The following is a 23,673-nucleotide window of genomic DNA, read 5'->3' on the forward strand; positions in this document are numbered from 1 at the left end:
TCTTCATATTTGATCCATCTCTTGAAATTCAAATTCTGCTATCATTTACATACGGTAATAAATTATTGTATGTTTTAAAAATAAATAAATATATATAAAATTGTGTCACTGCACAGACAAATCTAAGAATAAATGACGCAGAAAAGTGCACAACTGCAAAATGTTCAGTTTTATTTTCTATTTATCACAACCTTTTCCTGAGGATAAATGTCCTTTCTTCCTGATTTATAAAAGCAAAATATGTTCACTGAAAAAAAAGCTTACCCACTTTTTCTCTGAAAGTATTTGAGACTTTCTGTTTACTGATGTGTAAAAGTTCATTAACTAAAATACATTAAGACTTTGTGCGTCATATATTAAAAAAATTTTGCATGTATAGTTTAAAACTTTATGTTTTCATTTTATTATTATTTAAAAATGTATGCCATGTTTAATCCATCAATTGTTTACTTTTAAATTTCTTCCTTTTTTATTCTTGGGCCTTTTCTACTCAATATCAAATTAAATTAATTGACTATAATGAATAACACTAGAAATCCAGAAATTTATTTATTTTTTAAAAAAGATTTTATTTATTTGACAGACAGAGACCACAAGTAGGCAGAGAGAGGAAGGGAAGCAGGCTCCTGGCTGAGCAGAGAGCCCTTTGCGAGTTCAATCCCAGGACCCTGGGATCATGACCTGAGCCGAAGGCGGAGGCTTCAACCCACTGAGCCACCGAGGCACTCCGGAAATCCAGAAATTAAAAAAAACTACCCCAAACCTGATTTTTTTTTTTAATATTTTATTTATTTATCAGAGAGAGAGAGGGGGAGAGAGCGAGCACAGGCAGACAGAATGGCAGGCAGAGGCAGAGGGAGAAGCAGGCTCCCTGCCGAGCAAGGAGCCCAATGCGGGACTGGATCCCAGAACGCTGGGATCATGACCTGAGCGGAAGGCAGCTGCTTAACCAACTGAGCCACCCAGGCGTCCCCAAACCTGATATTTTTAACAGAGGAGCCAGTAGTGACACAAAGGGAAAGGTACTTAAAACATAACTAAATAGTTATCAGGGAACCATGTACAAGTTTATATTTGAGAAATAAGAGAAAACAAGCACAATATCAAAAATGAAAAAGAGTGGCTCAGAAAGAAAAACCCTATCAGCACTAAAATACATCTGTGTTTAGATGGCCATGGGTTAAGGGTAGCAAAAGCTATGTTTTTTATAATAAATCATTTTTACAATAAAAGAATTTCATCTCTATCAGCTTGTAGAAAAGAAATGACTCTTCACAAATTTCTATTTCATGACAATTACACTGAATAGAAGAGCTGTTGCTAGCATGATAACACAGAGTCTGAGTACAAACAAACACTGAAGTAAGGTATGTAAACTAATCTAGGAGTTACCCTGAACAACACAGCCACAATTACGAGAGCCTTCAACTTATTATCTGTACTTTTGGGATTTTTATGCTGATTTTTAAAAGAAAGTTATGCACTTAAAGGTGCTCATTTCTAAATTGTTTACAAATGAGAATGAGAAAAATAAACATTTAAAAAATGCAATGAACCATGTAGCCATTAAATCATAATTATAAAATGTATGAAAACTATAAATTGTATAGTTAAGTTCTATAAATTTTATATATCTATGAAAACTAAAAATTTTTAATACAGATTTTTTTTAGGATTTTATTTTATTTACTTATTTGAGAGAGAAAGAGAGATCACGAAAGGGGAGGAAGGGTAGAGGGAGAAGCAGATTCCCCACTGAGCAGGGAGACCAACGCAGGACTCCAGGACTCTGAGATCATGACTGAGCCCAAGGCAGACGCTTAACTGACTGAGCCACCCAGGCATCCCAGGAACTCCACAGATTTTACAAACAACACAAAACCATATGCCTGCTGAAAATGAAGGTGAACAAGCCTGAAAGGTGACACAGAAACGCAAACAACATCCTATGGTGGTAATGCAAGGGATAAAATTTCCCTCTTTAGAAAAAAATCCTTGACTATAGTATTATTTGTGCAACAAAAAAAATTTGTAGAAAACTTATCAGTGGGCCAGGTCAATGTTTCCTCTGGTGTATTCTGCAGGATGCCAGTTATATCCAGCAGGGGAGAGCAGGTTGTTTAAAGACTTTTCCACCAAATGAATATAGGACGTCTGGATATATATTTAAAGGTGGTTCAACTGTATTGGGTTGTTTGCATTTTGGAGTGGTGTTTGCCTGTTTAATGGCAGCAACTCTCAAACTACTAAACAACGACAAAAATATCATTCCCCAACCTGACTTGTCTACAGAACTTGCTCAGTGAAGCATTCGTCAGGACTCGTATCCCACGGAAGTCACATTCCTCGTGCTCCTCTAGACACTCAGAAGACATTGCAAACATGTGCCACTCTTACGATCTTAATGAGTTTGGGGGTCACTTTTATTACTCAGTCTCTATCATCATTACCAAATTGAATATCCTTTAGTATGCTCCGGTTAATAAAATTCAAATGTTATGATCTTATTAAAATCATGTAAGACTATGCCATGCTATAACTCACAGGAACTCATTGAGCTTTTCCTAGTTCTCAAAGAATAACTGCCTTAACATGTTTTTCAGTATTGTAAACCTGACATTTCCAAATACCCTCACATTCACATAGCCTTCTGTTCACTTCATGTCTTAAAAGGATTAATATATTTAAATCACATACATTTACTGAATTACTCTTGTACTCAGATATACTGAATTAGAGGACATATACACCGAAAGGCATACTCAGATGAAGAAAGGTGATCCTGGCTTTAAAGACCTTCACAGAGAAGTGTGCAGGCTATGTAGTGAAAGATGGGACCAGGGCCACAAACCCACACCAATAACTCTCAGACAAGATAAAATAATATAAGCAGTGTATATAAAAAAAAAAAAGTTATGGAAGTCAGGAGGAGAGTGAGAGAGGATCATCATAACAACTCAGATACAGGTTCATCAAGAACAGAAGCACACTAGACAGACTTAAACGGCACGGAGATTGTCTCCTAAGTCAACAGGAGAAAATGAGTCCCAGGTGCCTGTGAAAGAGAAAAAATGTTTATCAGGGGAACCATGTTTTATACCTGCCAAGGCAGAGAGTTCAAACAGAGGAGCATGAGAATACCTTTTTGGAATATGAGCTTAAGTTTGGACAGGAGAGCTCTGAGCGGCAGGTTAAGGCATTTAGATTTAATTCGGCAGCCACAGAAGCATACCAAATGTTTTCTGGTCAAGAAAATTTAAGTATGAAAAACTAATCTGGTACAGGTGTGTGTCAAGATTAGGGACATAACACTGGAGAAATGACACTCAGGACAAGAGGCGGGGGCAGGAGATTAAATTATGTGACAGGAGGATGACATTGCAGCAGCCTGGAGTTTTGAGGGTGGTTTAAAAATCTGTCATCAGAAACCAGCAAGAGAAAGAAGTTTAAAAAACTCATATGTCAAGAATAGTCAATGCCAGTATAAAAAAAAAAAAATCAATTGCTTTACCAGAGGAATGTAGTCAGTAAAGAAATTTTTAAAGCATTAAAGCATATTCAATGAACCCATCTAGAATCATCTTCAAACTTTAATTCTATCATAGTAGTACTATTGCAAAATAACAAAATCATAATATATATTTGGGACAAAGGCCCAAAGGAAGTAAAACTAGAGGGCATTCTTTCTCACCCTCTTAAACTAACCATCGTCAGAAAGCTCCAAAAAGCTTAGCCAAGCATCTCATGAAGCCATTCCCTTAATCCTTAGGACAGAATTACTCCCTAGGGATTTCAGTCCACCTCTATGATTTTGCTTTCTGAGATGAAGCAGGTTGAGAGGGCAACATTTGTTTATACATTAACCCTGTTCATTTCAAAAGAATTGTAATAGCAATTAGTTAGTTGAGCACCTTCAAGCACACCAAGACATGGTAGTCGAATTCTTTAGACTGGCTAAGTCATTTACCAAGTTCAGTGTATGTGAAAGACTTCCAGAAAGTCTTTTGGGTCTTTCAAAACAGTTAGTCCTTTGGAACATTACTATTTTAAGTATTTACTGATATGGTTTTAGTGACTCAAGTATCATTTTTAAAAGTCCAATAACACCCCCTGTGTGCACACTTGTGTGTCAGTACTTACACGCCTTGCCTGTCTGGAACCTTAGACTAATGTTCTTGGACACCCTGTTGTGTATTATTGCAGGCATAAAACAAATGTGAAAGGAGACTGTTTCTGTTGCTATGGAAATATCATTTAATTTCCTAATTAGTAGGTATATAAATGCAAAAACATAACATTTGATTATTTCCCAAGTTTGGCAACCAAGTCTATTGTTCATATCCGAGAACAAACTCCTCATGTTTTCAACACTTTTGTTCAAAGTAAGAATTAAGAATTTAACCTGTCTTGCATTTTAATGCTTATAAATTGATTTGTTGTGTACAAGAGAAATGAAAGAATGGAACAAGGAGCATAGGTAAATCATGTTTTATACCACTTGGATCAGATTTAAACCCAGAACATATAGATATTTGACCACTTATCTTCTTCCCCCTAGGCAAGATATAGGTGATAGGTAATATCTATTTACTAACAAAACCAAGTCATGGCATTCACTTTACAAAAGGATTTCTTTAAATCATAACCTTCCCTAATGATTATGAATTATGATTATAAAAGACGGTTGTAATTACAAAACTGGATTTTGGAAATCCATTTGTTAATACCAAGCAAGGTACAGTTGACATGATCTTTTTTGCTCTCTAAGTCTTGTCTAATTCTGGTTTTGCAAAAAGTTAGAAATAATAAAAATTATGAAAACAAAGCAAAAATTGTACAAAGTGGTAAAATTCTAAAACTCCCTGCTTTCTACCTACTTTAGGATGCTGACTTCACCAATGAACTCCCTGCCCTATCAGATAACATCTGATGCTCAGGGTGCTCCTTTTGAAACAATTCAAACTAATTATACCATCCTCTTTACTGAAAAAATAATTTCTGCTAGTTGTATGGGCACTATTAGTAAAATACTTTTTTTTTCCTTGCTGGAGACATGAGGCACACTGTTAACAACAGTTAAGGCTTTTTCTGCTTTTATTGAAAGCATATTTTATACAAAGCCCTAAACTCGCAAGAGTTACCCTTCAGCATAACAAGCTCCATTTTTAAAATGCTACCTACACCAATCATTGAGTAGTGCAATAAGATGAAGATTGTAGCTAGAAGGGAAATTTTGTTGGCTTAAATATCAGGAGTCAGGGCGAAAAGACACCCAACCTTACCTCCCACCACAGCCAGCCTTCTACACAGATCATGCATTGGTCACAGGGTCATAGTTTGACCACTTATCTGGCCACTTCCCACAGTCTCTTCTCATCATGGGGAGAGCTCCCGGGGCTTTTGAGAGCAGATTGCATGACTGTACAATCCTAGGGCAATGGCCACAGAAAAGCCTCCTGGTTTCAGCCTTCACCATCCATTTGTCCCGTCTCTTGCCTTCTTCCTCCCACCTGGCTGTCAGAATCCAAAGATCTCATGGATGGAAAAAACCCAACAGGTGCAAGATTTGATCTTACAATCTACCTTTCAAATGTCTGTGTGTTCTGGGTTAAAATCTGATCCAAGGGTTTGAAGTGACAGCAACAATTCTCTCTCTGCCATGTTCTTCCCCCCACACACACACTTAGCTTATTTTCTTGACCTCCATGATAAATACCTCATATGATTCCTCATTTTCTCTTCCATCAAATGTTTTTCATTCTTTGTCTCTTAATTAAACATTGGTATTTTTGAGGATGCAGACCCAATACTTATACTCCTTTATGCAACCTTTCTTAGGTAAGGTACCTTATTTAGAATACCAAGATGGGTGAGACATGATTTCTACCCTTAGGACATCTAGTATCAAATTTGTTTTCATTTTTGCCTATAACAGATAATGCTGCTGTGACTATAGGTTTGTATGGTTTTGTGGGTAGATATTTTCATTTCTCTTAGGTATATACCTAAGAGTGGAATTACTGTATTATAAGGTAACTGCATTTCACTTTTTGAGGAAGGACCAAACTGTTTTTCCAAAGTGGCTGCACCATTTCACAGTCCCACCAGCAACCTGGATTCCAATTTCTTCATATCCTCACCAAGATCTGTTGGTGTCTCTTTTTGATGAGAGCCAAACTAGTGGGTATGAATCACTCTCTCACTGTGGTTTACAACTGCATTTACCTAATGATTCATTATGTTCAGCATCTTTTCATGTGCTTATATGCCACTTGCACATATTTTTTGAAGAAATAGCTATTCATGTCCTTTGCCCATTTAGATATTTATCATTTTATTATTAAGTTGTAACAGTTCTTTACATATTCTGGTTACTAGATCTTATCAGATATATGACTGTAAATATATTTTCCCACAGTGTCTTTTGATGCAGAAAATTTTTAATTTTTTGAAGTCCAATTTATTTATTTTTTTTTTCTATTGTTGCTTTTGCTTTTGGTCCCATAGCTAAGAAACCACCACTTGATCTAAGGCCACAAAGATTTATTTACACCAGTATTTATCTGAGTTTTATGGTTATGTCTTAAATTTTGGTCTATGGTGCATTTCCTTTTTGAATTATCTCTTATATGATGAGAGAGGGATACAAATTCTTTCCTTTGTATGTAAACATTTGTAATTTATTGGAAAGACTACTTTTCGCTGAGTTGAATGTTCTTGTCACCCTTGTTGAAAAATAAGTTGGCCATAAATGAATAGGTTTATTTACAGATGCCAAATTCTATCCCATGGATCTATCTGGCTTTGCTCTTGCCATTACCACTGTCTTAATCATTGTACTTCTGAAGTAGATTTTGAAATTGAAAAGCATAAATCCTCCAAACTGTGTTCTTTTGTCAAATTGTGTTGGCTGTTCTTGCTTTCCATTTGAATTTTAGGATAATTTGTCATTTTGGTAAATAAGGGAGCTAGGATTCCCAACAGTGATGGCACTGAATCCGCAGATTAATTTGAGGAATACTACCATTTTAACAAAAGTAAGTATTCCCATTTGTGAACATGGATGTATTTCCATTTATTTAGGTCTTTCTCAATTTCTTACTATGATGTTTTAGAATTTTTAGTGTACAAGTCTTTGATATTTTAATGTTACAAAATGTTTGCACTTTCTTGAATGAAAGGCAAAATACTAACAACACAGGTTATTTTATCATTATAGTAAGAATAGAAATGAATCTGATCAAAGTTAACATCCTACCTGATAAAACTATTTTTCATTCTTATTTAAGTTGGCTCGACTCTGGGCTCGAACTCACAACCGTGAGATGAAGACCTGAACTGAGATTGAGGGCTGGACACTCAACTGACTGAGCCACCAAGCCTCTCCTACCTGATAAAAATTTTTATGTCACATGTTTATAATTCTGATATGAAATATTTTAAATACTGAAAAGAGTATTTTTATACATTAACTTGTTTTAGTTAAGAACAATTCTGCAACTGTAAATTAATATGATCAATAATAAGTGATACACCTGGATTTAAGAAGTCAGTTATTCCTAACAACAAGAGCAAACAAAATTCTTTCCAAAGGCAGCCAGGCATCAAGAAAATTTCATCAGATAAATAGAGCTATCTCAAATTATTCAAGCCAGCTAGAACAGAAACAGCTGCATGCCGGTCACTGAAATCTTTATTCAAATTTATGAAATTAGTATTATTGTGACTCATTGTAATTCTTTAGGAAAAAACAGAACTATTATAAAGTTAACCACGTTTCTAAAAATTAGATTTATTGATTCAGCATTAATAAAAATATCTTACAATTCTATGAATCAGGACTTGCCACTTGCTACTAATCTCACACCCATATTCAATTAATATTCCAAAAAGAACAATCCCTGTTTTCAACAGTAAATTTACATCATCTATTTATAATATGTTAGTACAGATCATAGGATTTTAAGGTGATGGGTTCATTTATGATAAATCAATACTGATATGTATGCAGAAAGCCTAGACCAGATGAGTAATTATAATTCAAGGCAATCTGCCTATTTTCTCAGTACGCGGAATCAATGAAAGGTGTTTTTTCCAAATAACCATTTTTCATAATGAAGGGAGATCATAAAAATAAAACCAAAGTGAAGCTTCCCCTGAAGTCTGAAACAGATCTAGTGCCAAAATTATTAAATTCTGCTGAAGAACTGAATACTTCTAATGCTCCTCAGTGGTGCTAAACTCATGGCTGTCTTAATATTTACATATTTCTAAAAGACAATGCTGACTATGAAGAAGAGATGGTATGCAGCACAACAACTTCAGCACGAAAATGATAAGAACATAATATTTAAAGTATCAGCCAAGGAATAAAGTCATTTAGATAAAGTTTTGGAAGTTTACTACCATGAGCATTTACATAAGCACATAATCACCATCATCAGAATGCTACTCATTCAACTCAGTCCAAGATCTAAAAAATACATAGTTCATGCCTTTGAAGAGTCACATGCAAACAATACCATTATCAAATATTCATAAAGGCCTAGAAAAGTACCAAGTAAATATCTGGAAGTGAGCATATGAAATCCATGTCTACACTGGGCTTACTCCAAAGAAAAGGGTTCATAGTTACACTCATATAACAATAATATGTAAATATTACATATAAATACAACAATGTATTTGGGTTACTATGGAAGAGACTAATATTGAGAATAATTTTTAAAGCAAAAAGTTGTTTTCAGATCGCACTATAGTATATTTCATATACGAATAATGACTCATTCACACTAAATCTAAGTTATCAGGAAGAAATATCTAAAATTAGGGATCCCTGGATGACTCAGTGAGTTAAGCATCAGACTCCTGATTTCAGCTCAGGTCATGATCAGGTCATGATCTTGGGATAGTGGGATGGAGTCACCCATCTAACCACATATCAGGCTCCATGCAGGAGTCTGCTTGTGATTCTCTCTCTCCCTGTCCTCCTACCCCAGCTCTCACTCTTTCTCTCTCTCTCAAAAAAATAAATAAAATCTTTAAAAAACACTAAAATTAGAAGAAAGCTGAAAAAAAAAGGAGTATTATATGCTGCCATGTTCGTGTGTGTGCGTGTGCGTGTGTATACATACTCCATAAACATAAACTTAGCTTTACATACAAAGAGGTTACAAATTTGTAAGAAAAACACAAGAAGAACAAGGTTTCTCAATGAATAAAGTATTTCAACAAGGTAACACAAAAATGAAAAGGAATAGTTTCTGTATCAGTAATGATATAGATAATCACCTTTCAGAAAATGTGAAAGAAAAACAGTCCTTTCCCCAACAGCATTAGAAACTACAAGAAGCTGATAATAAATGTAACATGAGAAAGACTTTTTCTTCTAGGAAGAAAACAATTTATGATATTGAAGGACATGAAAAAGACTTTAATAAATGAGACATACCACTGGAAAGACTATGAATGAGAAAGTTGTTACTTTCTCCTCAAATGCTCTGAAATGAAACACAATGCCAGTTAAAATCCCAAGTACATTATTTATGAAATTAGACAACCTGGCTATCCCACTTGTCTGAAGAAAAGGTCCAACAATAGATAGAGGAATTTGGAAAAAGAAAAATCATCATTTACTGGACATCACAACAAACCATAAGGTATAGTAGCTGTAACAGTATAACAACAACAGAATCTTTATATCCAGAGGACATAAATAAGTCCTATAAATTAAGATAAGATAAATAATTCACTAGAAACACATGGGTAAAGACATGAACACAGTTATCACAGCAGAAGCAAAACGTTAGGCCATTAGGCTAAAAAAAACAAATTCAGAAGTAATCAACCTCTCCAAAAATCAGAGAAACAAATTCACATAACAAAGATATCATTATTACCTATTCACTGGTAAACTTTTCTAAGCTTAAAGTTATCATGTATTGGCAAAAGTTTAAGGAAATATATACCTTCCATTTGCGGGTGAAAATAAAGTAGTATTACCATTCTGAAGAGCAATTAGTCATGAACTAATAAAATCTAAAATGCACACACCTCGGGACTCAAATTATAATTACCAATCTAGCTTTAAGAAAAAGCACCCTATGGCTCAGTGGGTTAAGCCGCTGCCTTCAGCTCAGGTCATGATCTCAGGGTCCTGGGATCGAGTCCCGCATCGGGCTCTCTGCTCGGCAGGGAGCCTGCTTCCTTCTCTCTCTCTCTCTGCCTGCCTCTCAGTGTACTTGTAATTTCTCTCTGTCAAATAAATAAATAAAATCTTTAAAAAAAAAAAAAAAAAGAAAAAGCACCCTAGTATATGTGGACAAGAAAACCGCATAAGGATGTTTGTTTGAAATAGCAAAATAACAGGATAAACTAAATGTCCATGAAAACACAAGGATTAAATAAACCATGGCTAAACCATGATAGAAAATAATGTTATAGAGTATAGAATAATAGGCAACAGTTTAAAATATATATAAATATATAATATATATGCATAATATAAACATATAATAGATACAAATATGTATGTAATATATAACATATGTAATATGTAATAATATTATATATACGTTTACATGTATATACTCGTTACCCACTAAGCTTTATATAAAAATGAGGCACAGAAAACCATGTTACCATTTCAGTAAATAAAAAAATATTTATCTTTTTACATAGACATTGACCAGCTATATCCTGAAGGCACTCTTCTGGGACCTCAAAGTCATGACCCAAACCATATAGGAAGGCAGAACAGCACAAAAATTTTATCTCTGTAGATAAGCAAAAACTAGAAACTTAAATTCCAATCAAAGTAATGTTACAAAGTAATTAGTGTGGAAGAAGAGTTTTTATTAACCCAGGAAATGCTTAAACATGTTCAGTTAAAAAAATGGAACACAATTTTATACACATATGATCTCAGTTATGCCTTAAAGAGACCTCTACATGGTAAACTCAAGATATACTCATGGTGGGGCTGAAACTAGAAATCCACCAAATGTTCCCTGGACAGCTGGACTGCAATAATTTTTTTTTTTTTTTTTTAAAGATTTTATTTATTTATTTGACAGAGAGAAATCACAAGTAGATGGAGAGGCAGGCAGAGAGAGAGAGAGGGAAGCAGGCTCCCTGCTGAGCAGAGAGCCCGATGCGGGACTTGATCCCAGGACCCTGAGATCATGACCTGAGCCGAAGGCAGCGGCTTAACCCACTGAGCCACCCAGGCGCCCCAGGACTGCAATAATTTTTATTTTCAAGTTTCTTTTTCTGTTTATTTTCTAGATGTTCCTCAACCAGCATGTACTACTGCAAGTGTAAAAGATAAAACATGTTGTTTTTGAAACAATGTATCTTCTGTTACTACATTCTTGACATACCTCTATACAGATAATGCTAAAATGTTTCCCTACTCCCAGCCTCTCCCCTTCACCCCAGTCCCACTTCACAGCTGCTTACTGAGCAGTTTTCAGCAACTCAGCTTCAGTTCTGGATGTGACTTCACCTCTCCCACTGCTGTGCTCATTGATCCCATCTTCCTGCTGGCTCAGCCCTGTCCCAGTTCCCAGACCAAGACAGGACTGAATTAAAAAGTACTGATACAAGGTCATACAAGGTCATCCCCCTCCACCATCTCTCTCCCATCCATTACTAGAGCCACGTTTCTGATTCTGAGTCCACCTGGACTTCTGGCCCATGCCACTGTAGAGTCATTACCACATGGTACTACACACTCTATCATATTCTTTCTGGTATTAAACTGTTCAGGTACTTTTCAGCCCTGCCAGATTGTCAACTGGTAAGGTCAAGTACTCTATCAAATTTACATAGAGCCAAGGCTCTGTCCCCCAAAACAGTAAGAAAGTATTTGATGAATGGCTGCTATATTTGTTTAACCAGACATCTGCAGGATTTGTTTAAAGGTAAAGTGAGTTCAAAGAATCCATTCAAACAGCTAGAATTTATTAAGAAGCTACTGTGGGCCCAGGATTGTAATGGGAATATTAGAACAAAATGAAGGTATGGCTTCTATTCTTGACACAGTTAGAATCTAAAGTGGTTGACAACACCTTTAAAAAAAAAAAAGAAAGAATAATTACTGTTTTAGCTTCTGCCTTAACAAGCAAAACATGAAAATCTTCTTGCCTGAGGTCCTGATTTCACAGATGGGCAAACTGCAATGGAGTTTGCCTGCCTGGATTCCAGACTACTGCCAGCATTGACTTTCACCTCCTGTCCCAACTCCATGGGCCCCAGTGTGCCTGGCACTGCTCGTCACTATTTGTATGCTTGCCCACTTTGGATTATTCCCCTGAATCTAGATTCTTTCTTTCTTCAGTTCATGCTGTACATCAGGATCTAAATTTCTTTCCCCCTTTTTCTCCTATGGTACCCTTTAGTCACACATCCCCACAATAACAAACCCTGACTGCAATCCTAGATTTTCCTCTTCAACCTTTTTTCCATAAGACTGAGATTATCATGGCAGGCCTCTAAATCAAATTACAACTACACTGCTGCTTGCTTACCCAACATTGATTTTCCCCTTCCTTTTCCTTAACAGAACTGCCATTCAGCTCATCTGTCCCTTTCATTTCCTATACACAACCATGCACTTCAGGGAAAGCTGACCTCATCCCTAGCCAGGAGATCCTGATTAGCCTAAACTCTCTGGCAGGCTCTTCCCTTTCCCCTCGCTGTTGAATAGATTAGGGATGGCCATGTGATCCAGCACTGGCCAGTGCGATAAAAGATTAAGGGAGGACTTTTGGCAAAGGTTTCATTTCTCTGGAAGAGACACTGCTGCTGATGGTGAGGTCTAGACACTGAGGAGGGTAGAGACAAGTGGAGAGAGGGAAAATCAAGCCTAGGTCTGACACCTTGCCCTTCCCATCCTTTGGATTTCTTACTATTTTTGAAAATCTTTTTGAATGTATTCCCTTTCTTCTGCTGCTAGTTGCTTAGAGCAAACAGCCCATCTTCAAAGAATATATAGACCAGCAATTTTAAAGAGTAACTTTAAAATGGGAATTTGATGGATATTTTGGTTGTTTTTAGTCTGAAGCTATTATGAAGAAAGCTGCCATTAATTTTCACATAAAAGTCTTTCTGCATATGTTTTCATTTCACCTGGGAGTGGAATTCCGGGACTGTAGGGTAAGAGTATTTTTAACATTAAGAGAAACTGCCAAACTGTTTCCCCAAGTGTTGCGTTCCCACCAGCAACATCTGAGAACTTCAGCTGCTTCACACCCTCTCCAAAACTTGATATTGTCAGTCTTTTTAAATTTAGACAGTCTAGTGTTTTTACAGGAGAATCATATTGTGTTTCTTAAGTTTCATTACTTGGGCAAATAATGCAGTGAAACACCTTTTCACGTCCTCATTGGCCACTGTATATTTTCTTTAGTGAAATGTATCTTCAAGTGTTTTGTCCATCTTTTAGTTCGATTATTTGTTTTCTTACAGAGATGCAAGAATCCTATCTACAATAGGACAATTAGTCCTTTGTCCAATATATAGAGATAGACATAGAGATACATAGATCTAGCAAATCTTGTGTTCTTAAAAAGAAGCTTTTAAAAAAAATTTTGATAAAGTCTAGTTCATCTTTTTTTTTTCAGTTAGTGCTTTTTGAGTCCTACCTAAGATATCACTGCCTGACCCCAAATCACAAAGACTTTCTCCTACATTTTCTTCTTAAAGTTTATATAATCAAAGCCATAGACAAATATCAAAAGCATTATGCTCAATGAGAGAAGACAAAAATGAATACATATTCTATGATTCCATCCATAGCCATTTCTAGACAAGAAAAGCTAATCAACAGGGAAACAAAGCAGATCAAGCAGAAGGGAACTTTTTAGCGCAATGGAAATAGTCTAGATCTTGATCACAGTGGCAGTTACATAGGTATATTTGTCAACACACAATAGTACTTAAATGGATCCATTTTGAAACAGAATGGACACCAGAAATAAACCCATGCTTATATGGTCAATTAATATCCCACAAAGGAAGCAAAAATATAAAATGGGGGAAAAGACAGTCTTTTCAATAAATGAATACCCACATGCAAAAAAAGAAACTCAACAATTTTTGTATACCATATACAGATATAAACTCAAAATGGATTAAAGACTTAGCTGTAAGACCAGAAACCATAAAACTCCTAAAAGAAAAGATAGGCAATAAACTCTCAGATGTTGGTCTGAGCATTATTTTTAGATCTCCTTAGAGATGGGTAACAAAACCAAAAGTAAACAGGACATCATCAAACTAAGAAGCTTTTGCAAAGCACAGAAAACCATCAAAAAAAAAAAAATTAAAAGACAGGGTACTCAGAAGATATTTACAAATGATATAACCAATAAGGTGCTAATATCCAAAATATGTAAGAAACATACAATTCAGCCTGAAACAATCCAATTAAAAAATGGGCAGAGGACCTAAATACACATTTCTTCTCCAAAGAAGACATACAGATGGCCAATAGACATGTGAAGAGATGTGTCTTTTCACTAAGATCACTAACCATAAGGGAAATGCAAATCAAAACCACAATGAGATATTACCTCACACCTGTCAGAATGACTGTTGTCAAAAAGATAAACAATAACAAGTGTTGGCAAGAATGTGGAAGAAAGACACCTCTTGGGTGCTGTTCTTGGGAATGTAAAATGGCACAAGCTGCTACGGAAACAGGATAGGGGTTCCTCAAAATATTAAAAGTAGAACTACCAGGTGATCCAGCAATTACACTTCTGGTATTTATTCAAAGAAAGTGAAAACACCGATCTGAAAAGATACATGGACCCCTAGGTTCACTGGAACATTATCTACAGTAGTGAAGATACAGAAGCAACTTAAGTGTCCATCGAAAGATGAATGGATAAAGATGGTGTGGCACATGCACAGGTGCACACAAACACATGCACATGCACGCATACACATATACAGAGGAATATTACCCAGTCATAAAAAAAGAATGAAGCTCTGCCACTTGTGACAACATGGATGGACCTAGAGGGAATTTTATCAGGTGAAATAAATCAGACAGAGGAAGACACATGCCATATGGTTCCACTTATATGTGGAATATAAAAAATAAATAAATAAACAAAACAAAACAGAAACAGACTCATATATATGGAGAACAATCTGGTGGTGTCCAGAGGTGAGGGGATGGGCAAAATAGGGAAATGGGATTAAAAGGTACTAATTTACAGTTATAAAACAAATAAAACAGAGGGCAACCATGTTAAAAAAAAGTAGGGTCTATATGTAGTAACTTTGCTTGGTGACAGAGCGTAGCTAGATTTGACAGGGTAATCACTTTGTAATGTACACAAATGTTGAATCACTATACTATCCACCTGAAACTAATATTATATGCCAGCTACTCACTAAGAACACAAAAAATGGATACACCCTATTATATATAAAACATACCTCAACAAATTTGATCTTAAAAACCATAATGGGAGTTTGGTAGAAATACTGGCAACCACTCTGTCCTATGGGACAGGATTTAGGGGATAAGCAAGACTTTGCTGTGTCTGAGGCACAGATACTAACCTTGGAGCATACGTAATTTCTTAAATAAATATCACCTTATTCTAAATTCATTAATGCCATAAAGTCTTTCAAAGACAGTGGTATTACTCAAACAAGTCAGACTAGTCCATGAACATAGATAACTTTGGTCCAGAAAGGAATTTTATTTTTTTATTTTTATTTTTTTTAAAGATTTTATTTATTTATTTGACAGACAGAGATCACAAGTAGGCAGAGAGGCAGGCAGAGAGAGAGAGAGAAGGATGCAGGCTTCCTGCTGAGCAGAAAGCCCAATGAGCTGAATCCCAGGACCCCAAGATCATGACCCGAGCCGAAGGCAGAGGCTTAATCCACTGAGCCACCTAAGCACCCCAGGAAGGATTTTTAAAAAGGGCACCTGGGTGGTATGGTTGGTTAAGCATCTGACACTTGGTTTTGGCTCAGGTTAGGGTCAGGTTGAGCCTTCTGTGGGGGCTTTTTGCTTAGCATGGAGGATGCTTGAGATTCTCTGTCCCTCTCCCTCTGCCCCTCCTGCTCATGCTCCCCCACTCTCTCTCTAAAATCAATCAATCAATCTTTAAAAAATAAAAAGGAGAGAGAGGAAAGGATGGGAAGGTAAGAAAGGGAAATGTGCCATAGTTCTCTCTTGGCCCAGAGACTCTGTGAAGCTACATTTTCAATTTTCTCAGGAAAGGGAAAGCATATGCCACTGAAGATGAAGGTTTTTCTCATGTAGCAGCAGTTTATGATTCAAAAGAAAAAAAAATGGGACACAGTGAGAAATAAATCATGCCTTGAAATTTTAAGGGAAACTCACAAGTAGTATTATAGAATTTTATAGCTAGAAAACACTCACGTATCATATAACCCAAGTCACTTAAAATACAGATTAAATAAATAAGCCATGGAGAGCGTGAGGCTTGTTTAGTCATATTAGCTAGTTAGTTAGTTGAAAATCTCAAGGAAGAACTGATGTGTCCCGATTCCAGATTCAGTGCTTTCATAAAATTGCAATCTCTGGCCCAATGCTCTGCACTGAGCAGATATTTAGAAAAACGAAAAACAAACAAAAAACCTGTTGAATAAATCCATGCTAGGTAATAAGATTAAAAATACAAAGAAAGCATAAGTGAATATAGAGATAATTTAGATGCAAGCATTATCCCCAACAAGTTCTGTATATACTTCTTATGCTGTTTCTGCATGTTATGGGGCGAGGGGGGAGGGTAGTGGAGGGAGAGAGTGGGAAAGCATATTTTATGGAATTACTCTAGCAGGTATCAAGGCCTAAAGAAAGAAAATGAAGACAAGTGGTAAACTCTCAAGAATTATGGGATCCCCTTTCCCAAAAATAACTAAAGACAATTAGCTCTGAGATAGTTAAAGCATTTCTACATTTTTACTGAAAGATGTATTTATGATATTTATGTATGTATTTACTTATTTATGTATGTATTTACTTATTTATTACTTATTTACTTATTTATTTATGTATTTATGATATTTAACAACAGTTTTCAGGTCTTTGAATTTAAGATAAACTTGTGAAAATGGATTCGCACCAAACCTTCGTCTGATCACAATTAAAATCAGATGAGACTATCAGATCCTTTAGTCATTCATGGAGTCACTGTGGTTTCTTTCTTTTTTTTTTTTTTTAAAGATTTTATTTATTTATTTGATAGAGAACACAAGTAGGCAGAGAGGCAGGCAGAGAGAGAGAGAAGCAGGCTCTGCACTGAGCAGAGAGCCCGACGCGGGGCTCGATCCCAGGACCCTGGGATCATGATCTGGGCTGAAGGCAGAGGCTTTAACCCGCTGAGCCACCCAGGCTCCCCTCACTGTGGTTTCTGATTATGATGTGGGAGAAATGACATCTCTCTATCAGAATTCATGACTTTGGCTGTGAAACTTCAAGGTGCTATAAAAAAAGGCCTTGGATTTACTGCAGATATGTAATGAACAACATAAGCCCAGTTTAGACAGTAACATATCGGAAATGTTCTATTAATTTTCTGTTATGATTCTATAGTCTTAGGACATTATACAATTATTTATTTTTACCTCCATTATTTTAAGGGGGGAATGTTGAAGCAACCTGTGTTATTATTTTAGTTGGGTCCTGATGTGGATCTAGCTCCCACAGGTGCTATATACTTGGTTCCCCCACAAAAGGCAACTAAACAAAACAGCAAGGTATTGAAAAATAGCAAAACAATGGAAAACCAACATCTCGTTTTACATATATGTTATTTATCTATGATCTAGTTTTAAAGAATGTTAACTGAAATATATATATATATATGTGTGTGTGTGTGTGTGTGTGTATACCTCTAAATGAATAAAACATGGATTTAATTAGAATGACAGAAAAAAATACAGAAAACCCCTAAATGAGCAAAAACTATTAATTTTTCAGCTAACAGATGAAACAAAATTAATTCATTTTATTTTATCTTTATTCCACTCTTCGATTTGGTCACCACCTTAACTTACAGGGAAAGACAATCACTTATTTCACTACTGTTAATGCACACTGTCTTCACAACTGAAAAATAATAGTCTAAGAGTTGTACATGCAGATACAGCCTTGAAGGGGTACCTAGGTGGCTCAGTGGGTTGGGCCTCTGTATTCAGTTTAGGTCATGATGTCTCAGGGTCCTGGTATAGAGCCCCATAGGCTCTGTGCTTAGCAGGGAGCCCACTTCCCCCCCACCCCCGCCTTCCTCTCTGCCTACTTGTGATTTCTCTGTCAAATAAATAAGTAAAATCTTTTTTAAAATTATACAGCCTTGAAATAAAAAAGAACAAAAGCCCTATAAAATTAAGCCTTATAAAATCAGACTATCACTTTGTGTTTTTTAATAATTATTTAATAATTTTTACAGATAATAATCTCAAAGAGTTACAGAATGCATATTTGTGGTTGAGTTAGAATTCATCTCCAAGGTAAAAATTCACTTTTGAGGAAAATAAAAATGTCTAAAAGTAAAGTCTGCCAAATATCAGTGGTGCTTTACTATGGAACTGACTAGAAGTAATACATTTGAAAATGTTTTATTTAGGTCTGCTGAATCTTTAAAACGTCAAAATATTGAGAAAAGAACCTTAACATAGAAAATAAAAATACTACACTTTCTGGTCTGTTAAACTGCTAGCTTTTGGAAATACATTTATGTTTATAACTATATATCATAAAATAATATTCATGAGAACATTTTCTGTATTATTAAAACTATGAAAAAATAAATATAAAAAGAGCATTCTACCATTTTGATAAAGCAATCAAATTGTGTCAATCTATTAAAAACAGATTAAACATGAGCACTATAAATACTAATCCTTTTAAATTGCAGGTAAAATATTCTGAAAATCTTCTTTTCTGACAAAAATAACACAATTCATATCACTTATGCTGTTGGATAATTGTTTCATGAACACATATTTCAAAATAGTTCATAAACACCAACCAAAGCTAAAAGTGTACCAACAGACGTATCCAGAAAGCCACTGGCACCACATCCCATGTAGATATTTACCTTGCTTGGTGCACATTCCCAAACAGACCCTCTGCTGTCATCACAGCTTTGTCTCCCAGGAAAACACTTGAAATAGCATAATTCATACAGAACCATTAACAATCTTGAACACCAAAAAAGTGGGGGAGGGATTGCTGTTATTAGGAAAAGTCAATAATGCAATAAAAATGAAGTTCTAGAGATACAATTACCCTAAAATTACAGGCTTCATATGTCTCAAAGTTAAATAATCTTGGAAATTACTCTCCAAGATACAGTCCTGGATTATTCTCGGGTTTAGGGCAAAACAAGAGAGAGATGTGATAATCACAATATTGGGCCTTTGTTATTCAGAAAGGTCAAGTTCACCCTCTGCTTTGAAATTTAGAGAAAAGAGATTTAAAAAAAAAAAAATAGTCTGTGTTCTTTCTGTGACCTGGACCTTGGATTCTGTGCCTTGGGATCCAGCTTAGGGTGAGAACTAATACAAATCCTCTGGGTGGCTGAATATTCTATTATAAAATAGACCCTACACTACAACAAGTTGTCTCATCTTAAGGGATAGTGTAATTATACTGACTATATATGTTTAATACCTTTTAAAACCCTCACCTATATGCCAAATAGTCCAGTAAAGAGTCGTTCCAAACACACCTTGCTGTTTCTTCTCTTTCTGCTTTTTTTCCAGCTATGGTGCCCACATTGCCTGAAATCCTTCTCAGGAATATCTGTCCAACCTCCAGAGCTACTCCTGAATATAATCTTTCCCCGGCCACATAAACATCTGTCCTGTTTGGAATTCCTCTAACACTTACTTGCTCTTCACTTCTTTCTAGTACATAATCATATGTTGTCTTGGATTGTTTTAAAATCATTTCTCCAAATTACAATAATGTTTACCCAATACATTCATTGTTTGTACCAAGTACTGTGCTTAACACATTTAACCCTTACAGTAATCCCATGTATCAGAGTCTACCAAAATTTGCATTTTGTAGATGAAGAAGAATAATTAAGTAGTAAGCAAGAGTACAACACTCTCTACTACTTAAGTAAAGCATGCACTCACATCTAAAGCCCTCCCAAGGTCTTATTTGACATTGTGAAATATGACCTCATGCAAATGCCTGTCCTCCTCAACTAGACTGTAAGCTAAGGTCAAAGAGAATGGTGTCTTTTACTTCCTTCTAATATCTTCTGCCGGAGCATAGGGTGGGCAGGGTTTAAGAGCTCTGAGTGAGGAAGGCACAGAGAATGTATCCAGAATATTTCCTACAGCGTCCACTAAATGTTCTGTTGGGTCTTTATCTGTACCACACATTCTTAAAGGTCCAGTCAACTAAAGGCAGAAGCTTCTGGAACTGAAATTCCTCAAAGGAAGTAGGTCTTTATCTATAAACTGGATTATGGTCAGAGTGGCAGGCTGCTTTTTGAAGATACTAGTTCCTCTTCTATTTTATATTTGATTAATTGTACTCATCTTTCTAAAATCTTACTGTAAACGATGTCATTTTAGCTTCTATGCTTCAATAAATATGCATATTTTGTTTTCACTGAGTGGACAAATGTTTACAAAGGAGACAAATAAAAGCTACCTTTCTTTCCATAGTAAGCACATTATTAAAAACTGAGGTATACACCCACATTACTCTGTGTAGCAAAACTGCAATAAAGAAAGAGCAGGGCTGACCGAGGGTCTGCCTCTTCCACACACTCGCAACTATGAAGCCCCACCAAGAAAGAGCAGTAGAGATGCTGGAAGGGGAAAAATAATCTGAGAGTAAATTAGAATAAAACTAACTGATTTTTTTCAGATACAATTACTATCAAAGTCTTTCACTAGCTTCGTGGCACTCCAGGAAAAGGAAAAACAACAATACAGGAATACTCCCATCTACAATTGTGTTCACTTTTAAGGAATGTAACCACTCAAATACAGACCAGGCTGACTGCAATTCTGCATCAGGATGTTGCTAACACTGATAATTCAACCAAGCTTCTGCCACATGTCTTAAGAGTCAGCCAAGCCATTAATGGAATTGCATTCCTACCAAGGGGAGTTTAGGTAGGGGATAGGTGCATCATTCCTAATAACACCTACTTCCCCAAAACTAATTGGGATGATTTAACTGTGTCAGCTCTTCATCAAATCAGCACTCATACACTTTGCAGGGTAACTGTCTTCATCTCAACTCCTACTTTACATTCCCATAAAATGCAAAAATGCATATTGCACTATTGACATATAATAATTTAAATGAAAAGAAAGAAATCAATAATTTGTTCCACAGCACAGCATCTTACTATTAGCTTCACTGAATCCATCATAAATTTCAGTTCCTCCTCACACACTCATTAAACATAAAATATAGCTATCCTATGGATACCAAGGTTTTGGGTTTTGTTGTCTTTTTTTAAAAGAATATATATATGGCAAAATACAAGCTTCTAAATACTCCATTTCTGATTTATACTTATATTGTTCATTGGAGCTTTCTAAAATGATGAATACACTAAACATTCTGAGGCATGGTTGTCCCACCACTTTTAAATAAACTTTTCAGCAGCAATGTTTACAAAAAGGAAGACTGAAAAATTACCATTAATATATATATATAATGGAAGGGGTTAGAGTGTAAGCTAAAGAAAGTAAAGTGAAATACAACATTTGGTGAAACTAAGCGGTACAAAACCCAGCTGAAATTTTAAATTGTTAATAACGGTCCCAGAGCTAATTCAACTTTTCCATTGGTTTGTGGTTTACAAACAGAATCAAACAGTATGCTTCTCTTCAAAGATCTTTACAATTCCTGTAAGGTGGAGGAGAACGGCTAACATTATCTGTTAAAGTCTATAATGTGACTAATGTTATTAAAATGGTATATGTATAAGCCTGTGAAGTAGAACCTCATTACTCTAAAAACTATCTATCCATTGTCCTGCTTTAGAAGTTAACCCCTAATGAACAAAAGTGCATCTCTGCCATCCTTCTCCCCGTTTTCCCAAATCAATCTACCTTAGTGTTTTGTATGCTGACCAAAACATTCCATAAATAATGCTATGCTGCACACGCATTAAAGTTTAGAGAGTTTCTGCCTTTGAAGAAGATAGTGACAGGACTAAGGACACACGGGTTCAATTCCAAGACAAATATTAGGCGGGTGGTTTGAAAATATCAATCAAAAGAGGCCTAGGGGGAAAGAAGACAAGCGTCCACTGCCACCACCCTTCTTTTCCCCTCCCCTCTTCCTCTCTTGTTCTCTTCCTCTCTTCTCTTCTTTCCTTGTGGTTTCTCACAGAGACTATCAAAGCAGGAAAGCTGCTAATTTAAAATTAGTGAGACACACGCTGGGAATATGTAATTCCCAGGAGGAAAAAAAGAAACTGCTAAAGGGGGATGGGGGGGGGTTGTTGGCAACATGTTTAAGTGACAATCCTCCCCACCCCCACCCTAATACTGCACAAATCCACAGATTCTTCTTCGACCCTCTTCTCCTTCCATGTCCCAGCACTCTATCCAACTTGACCCTTAATTCAAATAATTTAGGGACCTGCAGGGCATCCGCGGTGCAAGAGTGTATCTCTCTGTATATGTGCCCAATTTTCTGGAAGCCCCTGAATCCGGACAGTAGTAGCACGCAAGGGATCTCCCACCGGGGAAGGGGTGAAGAAAGGGGGGGGGGGAGGAAAGGATGCAGAGCTGCGCTCTAGGGCGAGTGGCTGAAAGGAAGAGAGGGAAGAAAGAAAGGGTGGGAAGGAAGTGGGGCTGGGAGAGAGGAAGAAAGGGATGAAAGAAAGGCTGGAAGACAGAAAGGAGGGGAGAGGAGAGAGGGATGTTGGGAAGGATGAGGGCGGGAGGGTTGGGGAGCGAGGAGGGAGGGGAGGATGGAGAGGATGGGAGGGAGGTAGGGAGGGAGGGAGGCAGGCAAGGATGGAGGATGCTCTGCCCAGGACTCACCTCTGTGGGTCGGTGGGAGTTTCTCGCCTCCTCCTCTTTCTCGCCCGTTCCCAACAGCTGGAGGGGTAATCACTGAAGGAACTGGAGAGGCGGCGGCGGGGACGAGGGCAGCAGCTGCTGCAGCAGCCTCTGGCCGAGGTGCGGTGCCTCCTGCTCCGCCCGCCAGCCCGGGTCTCCGCCTTACTCAGGGCTGGAAGCGAAGCCGCTCCCCCCTCCCCCCGCCCGCCCGGCGTCCTGCCCAAGCGCGAGCGGCAGCGGCCCGGATCGCCGCTAGGGGAGGTGGCCAGTGCGCAGGCGCGGCCGCTTGCTCGCTTGCGCGTCCCCGTGGTCCCCGCTGCTCGGCGGGGCTGTGGGAGGCCGGGGGAGGCGGGGCGGGGGGACACGGGCGCGCGCGGCTTAAGGAGCGCCGAGCGGGAGGGGCAGGGGCGGAGCTGGGGAGGCGAGGCTAGCTCCGCGCCGCAGGTGGGGGGAGGGGATGGCGGCGAAGGGGCACCGCCGAAGGGCGCAGGTGCCGTGTCCATGACAACCGCGTTACTCTCCGGGCAAGGACCCAGAGCTGAGTGGCCGGAAGCCGCGAGGACCGGTTTCTGAGACACCGTGCGGGAGAGGTCCTAGGGCAGAGGGTAGGGGGAAAGGGGA

General features: G+C 37.4%; 1 protein-coding gene across 5 annotated transcripts in view; it reads right to left on the reverse strand.

Annotated features, from left to right (window-relative positions):
- CTNNA2 (catenin alpha 2) overlaps window positions 1–23,162 on the reverse strand; it is a 1,136,651-nt gene extending 1,113,489 nt beyond the window's left edge. For 4 of the 5 annotated variants that reach the window (XM_082745335.1, XM_082745334.1, XM_082745333.1 and 1 more), the window contains exon 1: window positions 23,035–23,162. The gene's annotated coding sequence lies outside the window, so the exon portion shown is untranslated. The remainder of the gene's footprint in view (window positions 1–23,034) is intronic. The other variant, XM_082745332.1, reaches the window with a different exon arrangement.
- Between the last annotated feature and the right edge of the window lie 511 nt (window positions 23,163–23,673).

Source organism: Mustela nivalis (genome assembly GCF_964662115.1).
Source record: "Mustela nivalis genome assembly, chromosome: 8".
NCBI classification, from domain to species: Eukaryota; Metazoa; Chordata; class Mammalia; order Carnivora; family Mustelidae; genus Mustela; species Mustela nivalis.